Source organism: Bos grunniens, chromosome 6, assembly GCF_055505025.1.
Source record: "Bos grunniens cultivar Pamir isolate PY7600 chromosome 6, Bosgru_T2T1.0, whole genome shotgun sequence".
Lineage (NCBI taxonomy): Eukaryota > Metazoa > Chordata > Mammalia > Artiodactyla > Bovidae > Bos > Bos grunniens.
This window is the reverse complement of record NC_141170.1, coordinates 6794455-6807991: the sequence shown is the minus strand read 5'-3', so window position 1 is coordinate 6807991 and position 13537 is coordinate 6794455. Positions and strand designations below refer to the sequence as shown.

Sequence of the window (13537 nt, the reverse complement as noted above, 5' to 3'; positions counted from 1 at the left end):
ATGAACTGTAGCCCGCCAGGCTCCTCTGACCATAGAATTTCCCAGGCAAGAATATTGGAGTGGAGGTGCCATTCCCTTCTCCAGGGGATCTTCCCAATTCAGGGATCAAACTCGCATCTCTTATGACTCTTGCATTGGCAGACAGATTCTTTACACTAGCACCACCTGATAAACCCCAATAAAATGTTTATAAAACACCACATAAGTATTTTACCCCAATTCCTGAAAAAAAAAAAAAGGACAAACTATTCTAGTCAATCATCTACCCTTAAATAGCAGTTCATGGGAAATATACATGAAATAAACAGGCTGTGTGATACTATGAGGATGAAATCAGCCAAATCCAGAATATGGGAAATTCACCTAGACAAATGACCCAATCTCTACCACAAATAATTGTCAAAGAAATACAGGGGAAGAGAGCCTGTTATATATTAAAAGAGACATAAGAAGTAGCATATAAAATATACAGATAGTTTAGATCCTAATTCAAAGAAATGGTGTGAAAAACAATTTTTTTGAGAAAATTAGAAAAATCTGAACACTGGAGAGTAGATGAAATGATAGCTAAGATTTGCTTTAAACTAATTCTAACTGAGTAGGGTGGGATGTGTAAAATGTGTTCATGTGGTCTGGGCTGTGGGAAGAGAGAAGGAAGAGAAACAAAACTGGTCTAATACTAATAGTGGTTAAAGCCAGGTGTTGGTTTGCTAGGTTCATTTTACTATTCTCTCTGAAAGTTTTCATAACAGTAAAAACAAATATGACTTTCAAATCCATTAACTTTGTGTTTGTTTACCTCATATATCACTAGGCCTTGTTGAAGATATGGAATGCTCTGAACTAAGTACAAAATCCTAAGAAAACAAACAGATGAAAAAAAAAAAAAAGGAGTCATTAAAAACCCAATTGAGGGACTTCCCTGGTGGTTCAGTGACAGAGACGCCTCAGTTCCAGTGCAGGGGGCCTGGGTTCGATCACTGGTCAGGGAATTAGATTCCACATGCTGCCACCAAGAGTTCACATGTCGCGAATAAAGATCCTGCATGCCACAGCTAAGACCTGGCACAACCAAATAAATAAATACCTTTTTAAAAACCCAATTGAACTAGCTAACAAGTGATAATTCTATATATATTAAGAAAATAAGGCGCTGATACCTACAAAATTAATACACCTAATTAGCCTCAAGACAGATCAACCCATGGATCATCTTTTTTCACCTAAACTCCATCTATAATACCCCCAAATCCCTGGTCTCATATTAGAAATGGCTTTTTAAAAGGTTCATTAGGTTGCCTTGAAAAGAATTTTTTTAAGTCTTTGGGACAAAAACCATTTTCTATGCTTAAACACACCTAGCTTGATTCTCCACATTTGACAACTTCAAGATCATACACATATCAGTTGTTAAATAATTTAATTATGGGTGAGTGAGAGAGCAAAAGTCACTCAGTCGTGTCTGACTCCCTGTGGCCCCACGGACTATACCTTGCCAGTTTCCCCTGTCCATGGAATTCTCCAGGCAAGAACACTCGAATGTGTAACCGCTCACTTATTCCAGGGGATCTTCCCAACACAGGGATCAAATCCAGGTCTCCTGCATTACAGGCAGATTCTCTACCATCTGAGCCATCAAGAAAGCCAATTTTATTACATATTTATTTATTTACTATATTATATATATAAATAATTTGAAACAAACAATCCACTTACTGTGTGTGTGTTAGTTGCTCAGTTGTGTTCTACTCTGCAACCCCATAGCTTCCCTGGTGGCTCAGACAGTAAAGCGTCTGCCTGCAATGCGGGAGACCGGGGTTCAATCCCTGGGTCTGGAAGATCCCTGGAGAAGGAAATGGCAACCCACTCCAGTATTCTTGCCCGGGAAATCCCATGGATGGAGCCTGGTAGGCTATAGTCCATGGGGTCGCAAAGAGTTGGACACGACTGATCCACTTCACTTCACTGCAACCCCATGGGCTGTGGCCTACCATGGCCTACCTCTGTCCATGGGATTCTCAGGCAAGAATACTGCAGTGGATTGCCATTTCCTTCTCCAGGGGATCTTTCCAACCTAGGGGTTGAACCTGGGTCTCCCACACTGCAGGCAGATTCTTTACCAATGGAACTACCAGAGAATCCCAAATATATACACACACACACATAAATATAAACAATAAATCCAATTACTATAAGATATTAAGATTTATTATAAAACCATAATAATTAAGGGGCTTCCCAGGTAGTTCAGTGGTAAAGAATCTGCAAGAAGATCCAACCAGTCCATTCTAAAGGAGATCAGCCCTGGGATTTCTTTGGAAGGAATGATGCTAAAGCTGAAACTCCAGTACTTGGGCCACCTCATGCGAAGAGTTAACTCATTGGAAAAGACTCTGATGCTGGGAGGGATTGGGGGCAAGAGGAGAAGGGGACGACAGAGGATGAGATGGCTGGATGGCATCACTGACTCGATTGACGTGAGTCTGAGTGAACTCTGGGAGTTTGTGATGGATAGGGAGGCCTGGCGTGCTGCAATTCATGGGGTCACAAAGAGTCAGACAGGACTGAGCGACTGATCTGATCTGATCTGATCAATGCAGGAGCAGCAGGAGATGCAGGTTAGACCCTTGAGTCAGGAAGATCCCCTGGAAGAGGAAATGGCAACCCACTCCAGTATTCTTGCCTGGAAAATTCCATGGACAGAGGAGCCTGGTGAGCTACAGTCCATGGGGTTGCAAGAGTCAGACATGACTGAGCACCAATGCACGTAGTATTAATAATTAAGACAACATAATAATGGTCTCAGTTCAGTTCAGTCGCTCAATCGTGTCCGACTCTTTGCTACCCCATGAATTGCAGCACACCAGGCCTCCCTGTCTATCACAAACTCCCGGAGTTCACTCAGACTCACATCCATCGAGTCAGTGATGTCATCCAGCCATCTCATCCTCTGTTGCCCCCTTCTCCTCCTGCCCCCAATCCCTCCCAGCATCAGTCTTTTCCAATGAGTCAACTCTTTGCATGAGGTGTCCAAAGTACTGGAGTTTCAGCTTTAGCATCATTCCTTCCAAAGAAATCCCAGGACTGATCTCCTTTAGAATGGACTGGTTGGATCTCCTTGCAGTCCAAGGGACTCTCAAGAGTCTTCTCCAACACCACAGTTCAAAAGCATCAATTCTTCGGTGCTCAGCTTTCTTCACAGTCCAACTCTCACATCCATACATGACCACAGGAAAAACCATAGCCTTGACTAGACGGACCTTTGTTGGCAAAGTAATGTCTCTGTTTTTCAATATGCTATCTAGGTTGGTCATAACTTTCCTACCAAGGAGTAAGCATCTTTTAATTTCATGGCTGCAGTCACCATCTGCAGTGATTTTGGAGCCCCAAAAAATAAAGTCTGACACTATTTCCACTGTTTCCCCATCTATTTCCCATGAAGTGATGGGACCAGATGCCATGATCTTCGTTTTCTGAATAATGGTCTAAAGATAGACAAAAATCATAATTAGAATAGAGGCCAGAAAGAAAACTGCATTGTAGGCAGACTTGATGTATGTCAGAGCTGCCAAAGACTATTCAATAAATAGGGCTAGGACAACTGTTATTTGTGCAGGGAAAAATGAAACTATACATCTACCTCAAATCAAACATTAAAAAGAAAAATCAATTCCAGGTACATTAAGGATTGAAATGAAAAACATTCAGAAAAAAAGAATATATTCTTTTACTCTGGAGGTTAGGAAGAATTTCTTAAATAAGACATAAGACAGGGCATTAAAGAATAAATCTTACTTTCATTAAAATTAACTCCTACCCATCAGTAAGGAAAAAACAAATAGCATAACAGAAAGGTGGTCAAAGATATAACAAAAATTTTATTGATATAGAAATTTTAAAAATACATGAAGATATTCAACTCTCCTTAGTTTTCAGGATAGTGCAATCAACACAACAGTAACATTCCACTCTTATCCCAACAGACTGGAGAAACTCAAGTCTGACAAAACCAGGTTTGGGCAAGGATGTAGAATAAGAATTCTCACACATGCCAGTAGGATTGTAAGTTGGTCCAAGCACTTTAAAATAATATTGGCATTACTAATTAAACTGAACTTATGCATAATCCCATCTAGCAATTCTAGTTGTATTCATCTGCTAGGGTAGCAGTAACAAAAATGCTAGAGACTGGGTGGTTTAAAAACTGATTTATTAAAAAAAAAAAAAAAGATTTATTTCCTCATTTTGGAGGCCAGAAGTCCAAAATCACAGTTTGGTTTCTTCCCCCCTCCTCTTCTTGCATTGCAGATGTCTTCTTCCGTGTATTCACTGGCCTTTCTTCTTTGAATGCACATGTCCAGTGTCTCTCTATATGGCCAATCTCATCTTCTTTTTTTAAGTTAATTTATTTTAATTGGAGGCTAATTACAATATTGTAGTGGTTTTTGCCATACATTGACATGAATCAGCCATGGGTGTACATGTGTCCCTCATCCTGAACCCCCCTCTCCAATCTCGTCTTCTTAAAAGAACATCAGACTAGACTAGACCACTCCCCACCAAAGGTCTCATTTTAATTAACTATCTCTTTAAAGACTCTATCTCCAAATGCAGGCAATTCCTGAGATACTTGGAGATGTTGATAATCAGGGCCACAATTAAGAATTTTGGAGAATCCCAATTCAGCTCATAACACCACCTCTAGGAATATCAGCCAGGGAAACTTTTGTATGTGTTTGAGAATGCTGATAGCATTTAGTTCATAACAGTAAACAACATAGCAGATAATTCGAGTGTATTGTCTTTCTAAAGCAAAATACTATATAGTAGTGAAAAGGAAAAGACTATAATTACACACAAGGGCTTCCCAGGTAGCACAATGGTAAAGGATCTGCCTGCCAAATGCAGGAGCTGTGGGTTCGATCCCTGGGTTGGCAAGATCCCCTGGAGGAGGGCATGGCAACCCACTCCAGTATTCTTGCCAGGATAATCCCATGGACAGAGGAGCCTGGTGGGCTACAGTCCATGGGGGCATGAAGAGTCAGACACAACTGAGTGATTGAGTATGCATAGCAACATGCATAAATCTGGATCATTCTTAGAAAGGGTTAAATGGAAAAAAATTCATTACAAAATAATACATGCAAAATAGCTACATTTATAATAAGGTTAAAAAAAGCAAAGATACATTGCATATCTGGGGGATACAGTGGGTAGCCTTATAATAAACTCTAAAGAAAAGCAAAGTAATGAATAACAGACAATTCAGGATAGTGGTTTCCTCTGGGAAGGAAGGAGGGGGAATACATTAAGAAAGAGACATGTGTGTGTTAGTTGTTCAGTCATGCCTGACTCTTTGCAACTCCATGGACTGTAGTCCACCAGGCTCTGCTGTCCATGGAATTCTCCAGGCAATACTGAAGCAGGTAGCCATTCCCTTGTCCAGGGGATCTTCCCGACTCAGGGATCGAACCCACGTTGCCTGCAATGCAGGTGGATTTTTTACCGCTGAGCCACCAGGGAAGCCCATCTATTTGTTAATTAGATGTTCACTGATCATTGGAGGCCAACTTTGGAGACCACTTTGTTACCAACAGAAGCAATACTAACTTTGGCAGCTTTCAAGATCTTTTCTCTCTGCATGGAAATAGTGGACCCAAGCAAATTCAACTCACACACTGGGCGTTTCATTCACCCTGATCAAAACACTTAAAATTACAGCCGGTTTCACACTAAGCTTTTGGGATACTTTAGAACACACTTGCTGATGCATGAAATAAACGGAGATGCAGCCTAGATGCTCGAAGAGATAGTCCCAAGCTATGGGGCCCCGAACCTGAGGTGCCCAGTGTAGTTGCAGGGAGGGGAGCTTGGCAGGTCATCTGCCCCTGTAAAGGCTCCACGTGAAAGACTCTGAAGGCTAAGCATACCAACTCTTGTTGCTCTTTGCTTATTTTTTTTGGTAAAGGTGAAAACCCTTCCAGATTTCCTTCAACTATCAACCCTGGTGCTCTGTGACAACCTAGAGGGGCAAGAGGGTGTGGGATACCGGAAGGAGGTTCAAGAGGGAGGGAGCACCGACCACTGATTCATGTTGATGTATGGCAAAAACCAACACTATATTATAAAGCAATTATCCTCCAATTAAAAAACAAAAACAAAAAAACAGGCACTAATACAATACAGGTCTTTCCTAAAAGTGAACTGGCCTAAAGCAAACTTTTAAAAGTGGGGGAGACCTGTATTATCAACCTGAAAAATAGTTGTCTGGTAACAAAATGAATTTTTCTTTGCACTGACTTATTTTGTGCCTAAAAACGTGTTCTGTTAAACCATTCACAGGGCAGAAATAAAATATATATATATTTACTTGCATACATTTTATATCTATTTGATGAAATGCAGATCTATGTTAAAAATCGGTGGACTGCTAACCTAGAGACACAAACCTAAAATGATTATTAAAATAAGTCTTCCTAAATAAGTAAACAAGGTAAATGATAGCTGTTGCTGTTATTCAGCCGCTCAGTCCTGTCCGACTCTGTGCGAGCCCATGGACCGCAGCACGCCAGACCTTCCTATCCATCACCATCTCCCAGAGTTTGCTCAAACTCATGTCCACTGAGTCGGTGATGCCATCTAACCATCTCATCCTCTGTCGTCCCCTTCTCCTCCTGCCTTCAATCTTTCCCAGCATCAGGGTCTTTTCCGATGACTCGGCAATTTAAAAAATCTCTGTAATTCTCTTACAGAGACTGACAAAATTAGCGTGTTCGCGTGTGGCCGAGCGGGGCGGCCCGGCCAGAGGCGGCGGTTCAGCATCACCAGTCACCAACATCATCAATCATCATCAATCTCGGTTCCGGAGCGGCTGCTGGGCCAGCTGGAAGGTCTGCTTGATTGGTACCAGCCTCTTCTCCGCTCCCATGGCGCCGGACCGGATCGAGGCGAAGCCGTCCGCGCTTGACGACAGCCAGAGAGTGACCACCATCCGCGTCTCAGCAGACGCTCCCAACTCCGGTCAGTCAGCCGCAAACAGCCGACAGCTCGGTTACCGCCAGAGCCTTCAAATACCTCGCGCGAGAAAAGGAAACACCGCGAGACAACCGCGAGAGCAGGGCCGCCTCCTGGCTTCGCGCGTGCGCAGAGGACCGAGCCGGCCTTCTTCCGGTTGCAGGTGGGATGGGTTTCTATGGGTGCGGAGGCGAGGCCGGAAGTGGTGTTGAGTAGGGAATGGGGGGCGAGGTACACTGGCGCTCGGCAGGTTAGGCGGGAGGCTTGCGGCTCTGGGCTGGAGGTAAGAAGGAAGAAAAGCGAGCTCTGGTGGGAGTGGTCCGGATTCGTCTGAAGGGAGACATTGCAGGGTTCGTTGGTGGGAGGCATGTTTCGGTTTTGCCCAGAGGACGGATGGACGTCCACCGGAGATAGGGAGCTGCGATCCTGGATCCGGGGGCGGATGCTCTCTGGTCGGCTGAAGGGGTTAGGCTGGGGTTCGTAGACCTAGTTAGCTCCCTTGAGATCTGGAGGAAACGGGAGTCTCCTGGGAAGAGGATTACATTCTAATCTAGTTAAAGCTCATACCTGCAAAGTCCTCCTCTTAAGGCATAATTAACTAATGAGTGCACGATAACAATACAGGAAACAAAGGAGAATATCAGAGGTAGAAGGTAATTTTAAATTATTGGTTATGAGACAAGCAGGCAGTGCCTTCAGGAAAGAATCACGCCTTAGCCATCCCTTTTAAAAATAGAATATTTTTTGACTGACACAAAGTAGAAATAAAACTAGAACCAATACATATATTTGAAGCCCTTGTCTGCTCCATCCAATTCCATTCTGTTCTTTCTTGACCAAGGTCCCTCCCCTTTAAAGTATCTTTATGTTTTATTTTTTAATTACATGCGTAGTGCTGTTTTGCATAGTTTTCACAGTCAGAAATGTGTATATCCTTTGGCAGCTTTCTTAACGTAAGATTTGACAGTGTTGTGTAACTCTAGCTCATTCATTGTTAACATCTGAACAGGTGTGTTCCTTTGTATGAATATACCCACTATCCATTTTCTTGCTTTGTATTCCCAGCGCCTGGCACATTGTAAATCCTTACATGTTAATTGAATGGATAAATGCTGTGGCATTTGAGCTTAATCATAAAGAATAAATAGGATTTTAAATGACTTAAAGCAAGAGAAGTAGTCCAGGCACAGGGAATACCAGCCAGAATGAAAACACAAGTGTGAAAATGCGGGAGGTATTTCAAGAACTCATGGCAGTCTTAGAGCTTGAAGTGTAGGATTGTGTGGAGATACCAGTTTAAATTACATTATCCTGAAGAGATTGCACTGGTTCATAGCCAGTAGAGGTTTTTGAATTATGAGGAAACTGATCAGAGCTATATTTTTAGAAGATAGTACTAGAGCACTGTGGAAGTATGTCTAAGAGGTAAAAATTCATGGTAGGAAATTAAAGACCACACCTGTCAGGCATCATAATAATGATCATTGTGTTAAGCATGTAAGGCAATCATGCAGACCTGCTTAAAACCTTAGAACATTCTCCCAGTCCACTCACAGCACTTTTGTAGACAGTTATTTCATACCTTCTGTCAAGCTTGCAACATTTTCTACTTCAGACTCCCATTTAGTTATTCCCTTGTATCCTCTTTCAGTTAAAAAAGGACTTCCACATGCTTTCTTCCTCACATTTTTCAGGTCTGTACACTAATACACCATGTCTACTATTACTGTAGGTGAATTGTCTGAAGAAAGCAGGTAAGCCCTTTAAGAATACTTTTTGAATACAACAACATACATTGTTGCTCTGAAGCACAGCCGAATGGACTCCTAAAGAGGCTTCCCAGGTGGCACTAGAAGTAAAGAACCCTCCTGCAGATGCAAGAGGAAGTGGGTTTGATCACTGGGTAGGGAAGATCCTCTGGAGGAGGGCTTGGCACTTCACTCCAGTATTCATGCCTGGAGAATCCCATGGACAGAGGAGCCTAGCAGGCAGGCTGCAGTCCATGGAGTCGACTGAAGCGTATGTCATTCTATAATCTCTTTGGGGCTTCCCTGGTGGCTCAGACAGTAAAGAATCCGCCTGCAAAGCAGGAGACCCAGGTTCGATGCCTGGGTCGGGAAGATCCCCTGGAGGAGGGAATGACAGCTCACTCCAGAATTCTTGCCTGGAGAATTCCATGGACAGAGGAGCCTGGTGGGCTATAGTCCATGAGAGTCGCAAAGAGTTGGACAGGACTGAGCTACTAACACTTTCAGTTTCAAAGAGGATTGGGTCCAAATGAAAATAGTAAAAAAAGAACAGAATGATTTAAAGACAGTTGTTTTTGTCCTAAAAGAATTACTCAAAAAAAAAAAAAAAAGAATTACTCATACCCATAATAATATAAATGAGAGATTAGCTTTTTAAGTCTTTATTTTCACGTAGATTTATGTGATTGGCTTTATAAGAAAAATCTAAATATAGTTTACATTTATATTTTTATAAGCAGTTTATTTTGAAATATAATATTGTGGATCCAATTTTAAATGTCTCACTAATCTATGTCTTACATATCACCAAATTGTTCAAATATAGTTTGGTAACTTATTTTTCACTGACTAATAAAAATAGAATGTCCATGGTACAGTTTACTATAGGTGTCATTCATTCTCTCATTTAATCTTTCAAATGCGTTTATTGAGAACCTACCATGTGACAAACACTGTTCTAGGAACAGGTAGATAAAAAGATTCATTAGTGGAAAGTCACTAACCTGAAACTATCCCATGCCTCTATTAATACACCTTGGTATATAAGATGCTTTCAGCTACAAGTATTTGGTTACCTTAACTCTTGAAAGTCTCTTCTAAAGAATGGCTAAACTGGATGCACAGCTGATTAAAGAGCATTATTGCTCTTATTTATCAGAGATCCAGATTAGTTCCGGTTTAATATGGTGATGCTCTCCACCATACTTTGCCTCCATCTGGGAGGCATCTGCCAGAAACTCATTACTCCTGCTAACTACCTTGGCAGACAGGATGGAAGACGTCCAAAGAAAAGCTTTGCCTCTTGCTCAGAGGAGGGTAAGATATTTTGAACATGTCATCTTTGGGGAAACATCTAAGGAAGATTAAGTCAGAAGCATCTACCAGACCCTGAATTCTCTCTCCCATTGGTTACTAAGTCGTGTCTGACTCTTTGTGACCCCATGGACTGTAGCACACCAGGCTTCCCTGTCCTTCAGTATCTCTCTGAGTTTGCTCAAACTCATGTCCATTGAGTCAGTGATGCCATCCAACCATCTCATCCTCTCCTGCCCTCTTCTCCTCCTGCCCTCAATCTTTCCCAGCATCAGGGTCTTTTCCAGTGGCTGGCTTGTTAAAAATGAGCATCCTTGTTAAAAATGCATGTTTACAAACAGTGCAGCAGTCAGGTTCCTTAGTGTTTACCCAAAGGAGTGGAAAACTTTTGTACACACAAAAACTGGCAGCCCATGTTTATAACAGCTTTATTTACAATTGCCAAAAATTGGGAGCAACTAAGTTGTCTTTCAGTAGGTGAATGTATAAATAAACTTAGAACCAAGCAAATATTTTTCAGTGCTAAGAAGACATGAGCTATCAAGTCATGAAACTACATGGAGGACCTTTAAATGCATATGACCAAGTGAAAGAAGCCAACCTGAGAAGTCTATATACATGTAATTCCAACAGTATGGCATCCTGGAAAAAGCAAAATTGTGAAGCTGAGCTGGTTAAAAAAAATCAGTGACTACTAGAGATCAGTGGGGGTAGGAAGGAAGGGAAGGATAAATAGAGGCACAGGGTTTTAGGGCAGTGAAATACTCTCTCTGATGCCATATGGTGGATACATGCCGTTATTCATTTGTATAGGATGTACGACCCCAAGAGTGAGCCTTAGTGTAATTGATGGACTTTGGGTGATGGCGATGTGTTGGTGTGGCTTTGTCACCTGTAACACGTACCACTCTGGTGGGGGATGTTGATAATGGGGAATACTGCATATGTGGGGGCAGGGCTATGTGGGAAAAAAATCTCTACCTTTTGCTCAGTTTTGCTGTGAACCTAAAGTTGCCAAGTTTATTACATTTAAAAAAAAAACGTATTATACATGACATACTATAAGTCCCCTTCAAGTTTACTGTTAAATACAATTTAATGAAGTCTTATAGAATACCCTCACCAAGGCCTTCTCCCTCTGGCAGCATCTTTCTTGTTTCAAGGTCAAAACATTATGCCTCTTTAAATCTGGTGTTGTTATTAAAAGATTAGACCGGAATAAATATAGTGGTGACGGACTGATGAAAATTGATGGCATTCAGATCATCTGTCAGCTTCCCTGATGGCTCAGTAGTAAAGAATCCACCTGCCAATTCAGAAGACCTAGGTTCAAACCCTGGGTTCGGAAGATCCCCTGGAAGAGGAAATGGCAACCCACTCCAGTGTTCTTGCCTGGAAAATGCCATGGACAGAGGAACCTGGCAGGCTACAGTCCTGGGATTGCAAAGAGTCAGAGGTGACTGAGGACAGATGGAAGACTTTACCCTTCTTCCGTTCCATTCTCACCCCGACCCCCACTCCCCCACACAAAGTGGCATTACTTAATGGAGAGGTTTGTAAGGAGGTGCTGTATTATGTTGATAAGACCCAAATATCCCAAGTGCAAGAAAGCAGTGCAGTAAGTACTTTCAAAATGGGCACACTCAAAGTGAGCTAAGAGGAAAAACACTTGGTGGATGAGCTGTGCTCCTCCATGGTCTGCTGTGTTCAGCTTTGGCAGTGTACTCTGCATCTCCTGGTACTGACCCCCAGGTCTTAACATCATTTTTTCTCTCTCCCAGTCTTGGTTGAAGTAGTATGCCTTTTAGAAATGGGCCTAAACCTGTATAACATGGTGGTGAGGAGAACTACAGCTTTTTGCTTCAACGTCCATGACCTTGGATTTTGTAAAGGTCACTATAGCTGGGTACAGTACTGCTCTGTCTTGTAATGCTTAATATCATATTTCTGGTCTTATTCTCAGGTCAAGGATGCATTCCAAGAAAGCTCTAAAGATATATCACCAGCTCCAACCGTATAGTTGACCTAGCCAAGGAAGACCTCATTGGAACCTTACTAGATCAAAGCATAATTTGCCATCTTAAAAAATATGCTTCCCATCAGAAAGTATCAGGAATAAAAATCTGAGATATATACCCACCACTTCAAGGAAGTTCCAGTGTCAGCCAGCAGTTTAGCAGATCAACTAGTTTTTTTGATCATCAAGCAGACGTAGTCAAGCTACCAACACAACAGAAGAAAATGTCTCTGTATCAGTATTTTTCATGTTATGTGTGGGACCCATTTGGTAGGTCATGAAATCAATTTTGTGAGTCATGATGAACATTTTTAAAAACAAAATAAAATTTGAAATATCAGAGTGCTTTGCATAAATCCTTTGCCAGAATCGTGCACCTTGCAGGGAATACTAAGGTCAGTTTCAATATGTGAAAAGATATTTGATGGAGGGGATATGATAAATATAGTGTCCATTGATTGCTTAAGAAACGGTTTTTCAGTCATTTGTTCATTGATAAACAAAACGGCTGATATGCAGTCTAGTTGTATATTATAACTTGCAACTGGATATAAAGTCTAAGATGTTCAACTGAGATTCAGTTGCAAATTGAATGTTTTGGAAAGATGTTATCTAGGCTATAAATATGTATACGCACATATACATATATATTTGAGTTAGTGGCAATTGTAACATTCAAAATTGCTTTTAAAATGGATCATTTCTTTTTTAAAAGAAAGAGGAATAATGAAGCAAAATATGCAAAAGCATGCTCAAGTTCTACCTCTGGATCTGGAAGTGTGACCAGTGACAATTATGAGAAAAATACTGACTCTAATCTGCAAACATCAACTGCATTTGAACCACATTTCAAAAAGAAAAAAGTTAGTGTAAGACGTTATAATGAAGATTATTTAAAATATGGTTTTATCAAATGTGAAAAACCCTTTGAAAGTGACAGACCTCAGTGTGTTATTTGTAATAATATTCTTGCAAATGAAAGCTTAAAACCTTCCAAATTAAAAAGGCACTTAGAAACACAGCATGCTGAACTTACTGATAAGCCTCTTGAATATTTTCAAAGGAAGAAAAAAGATGTAAAGTCACCAACACCATTTCTTAGCTATTCTGCTGTCAGTGAGAAAGCCTTATTGTCATCGTACTTAGTTGCATATCGGGTGGCAAAAGAGAAAATGGCTTACACAGCTGCAGAAAAAATTATTCTTCCAGCATGCTTGGATATAGTGCGTACAATTTTTGATGATAAATCTGCAGATAAATTAAAAACTATTCCTAACGATAACACGATAGCTCTTCGAATTTGTACAATTGCCGAGCATTTAGAGGCCACGCTTACTGCTCGATTACAGTCAGGAATAGACTTTGCAGTTCAGTTTGATGAAAGCACTGATACTGGAAGCTGCACAGCACTTTTAGTCTATGTGAGATACACGTGGCAAGGTGA

General features: G+C 41.2%; 1 long non-coding RNA gene across 4 annotated transcripts; it reads left to right on the top strand.

The window, feature by feature from the left end:
- Window positions 1–3865: 3865 nt before the first annotated feature.
- Window positions 3866–12433, top strand: LOC147370242 (uncharacterized). 4 transcript variants are annotated; one of them, XR_015165142.1, is made up of 4 exons: window positions 3866–7177; window positions 8709–8768; window positions 9922–10079; window positions 12040–12433. It is a non-coding gene; the product is annotated as an uncharacterized LOC147370242 (long non-coding RNA). The 4 variants fall into 4 exon arrangements; XR_015165144.1 differs by lacking the exon at window positions 3866–7177 and adding an exon at window positions 7193–7297; XR_015165141.1 differs by lacking the exon at window positions 9922–10079.
- Window positions 12434–13537: the final 1104 nt, after the last annotated feature.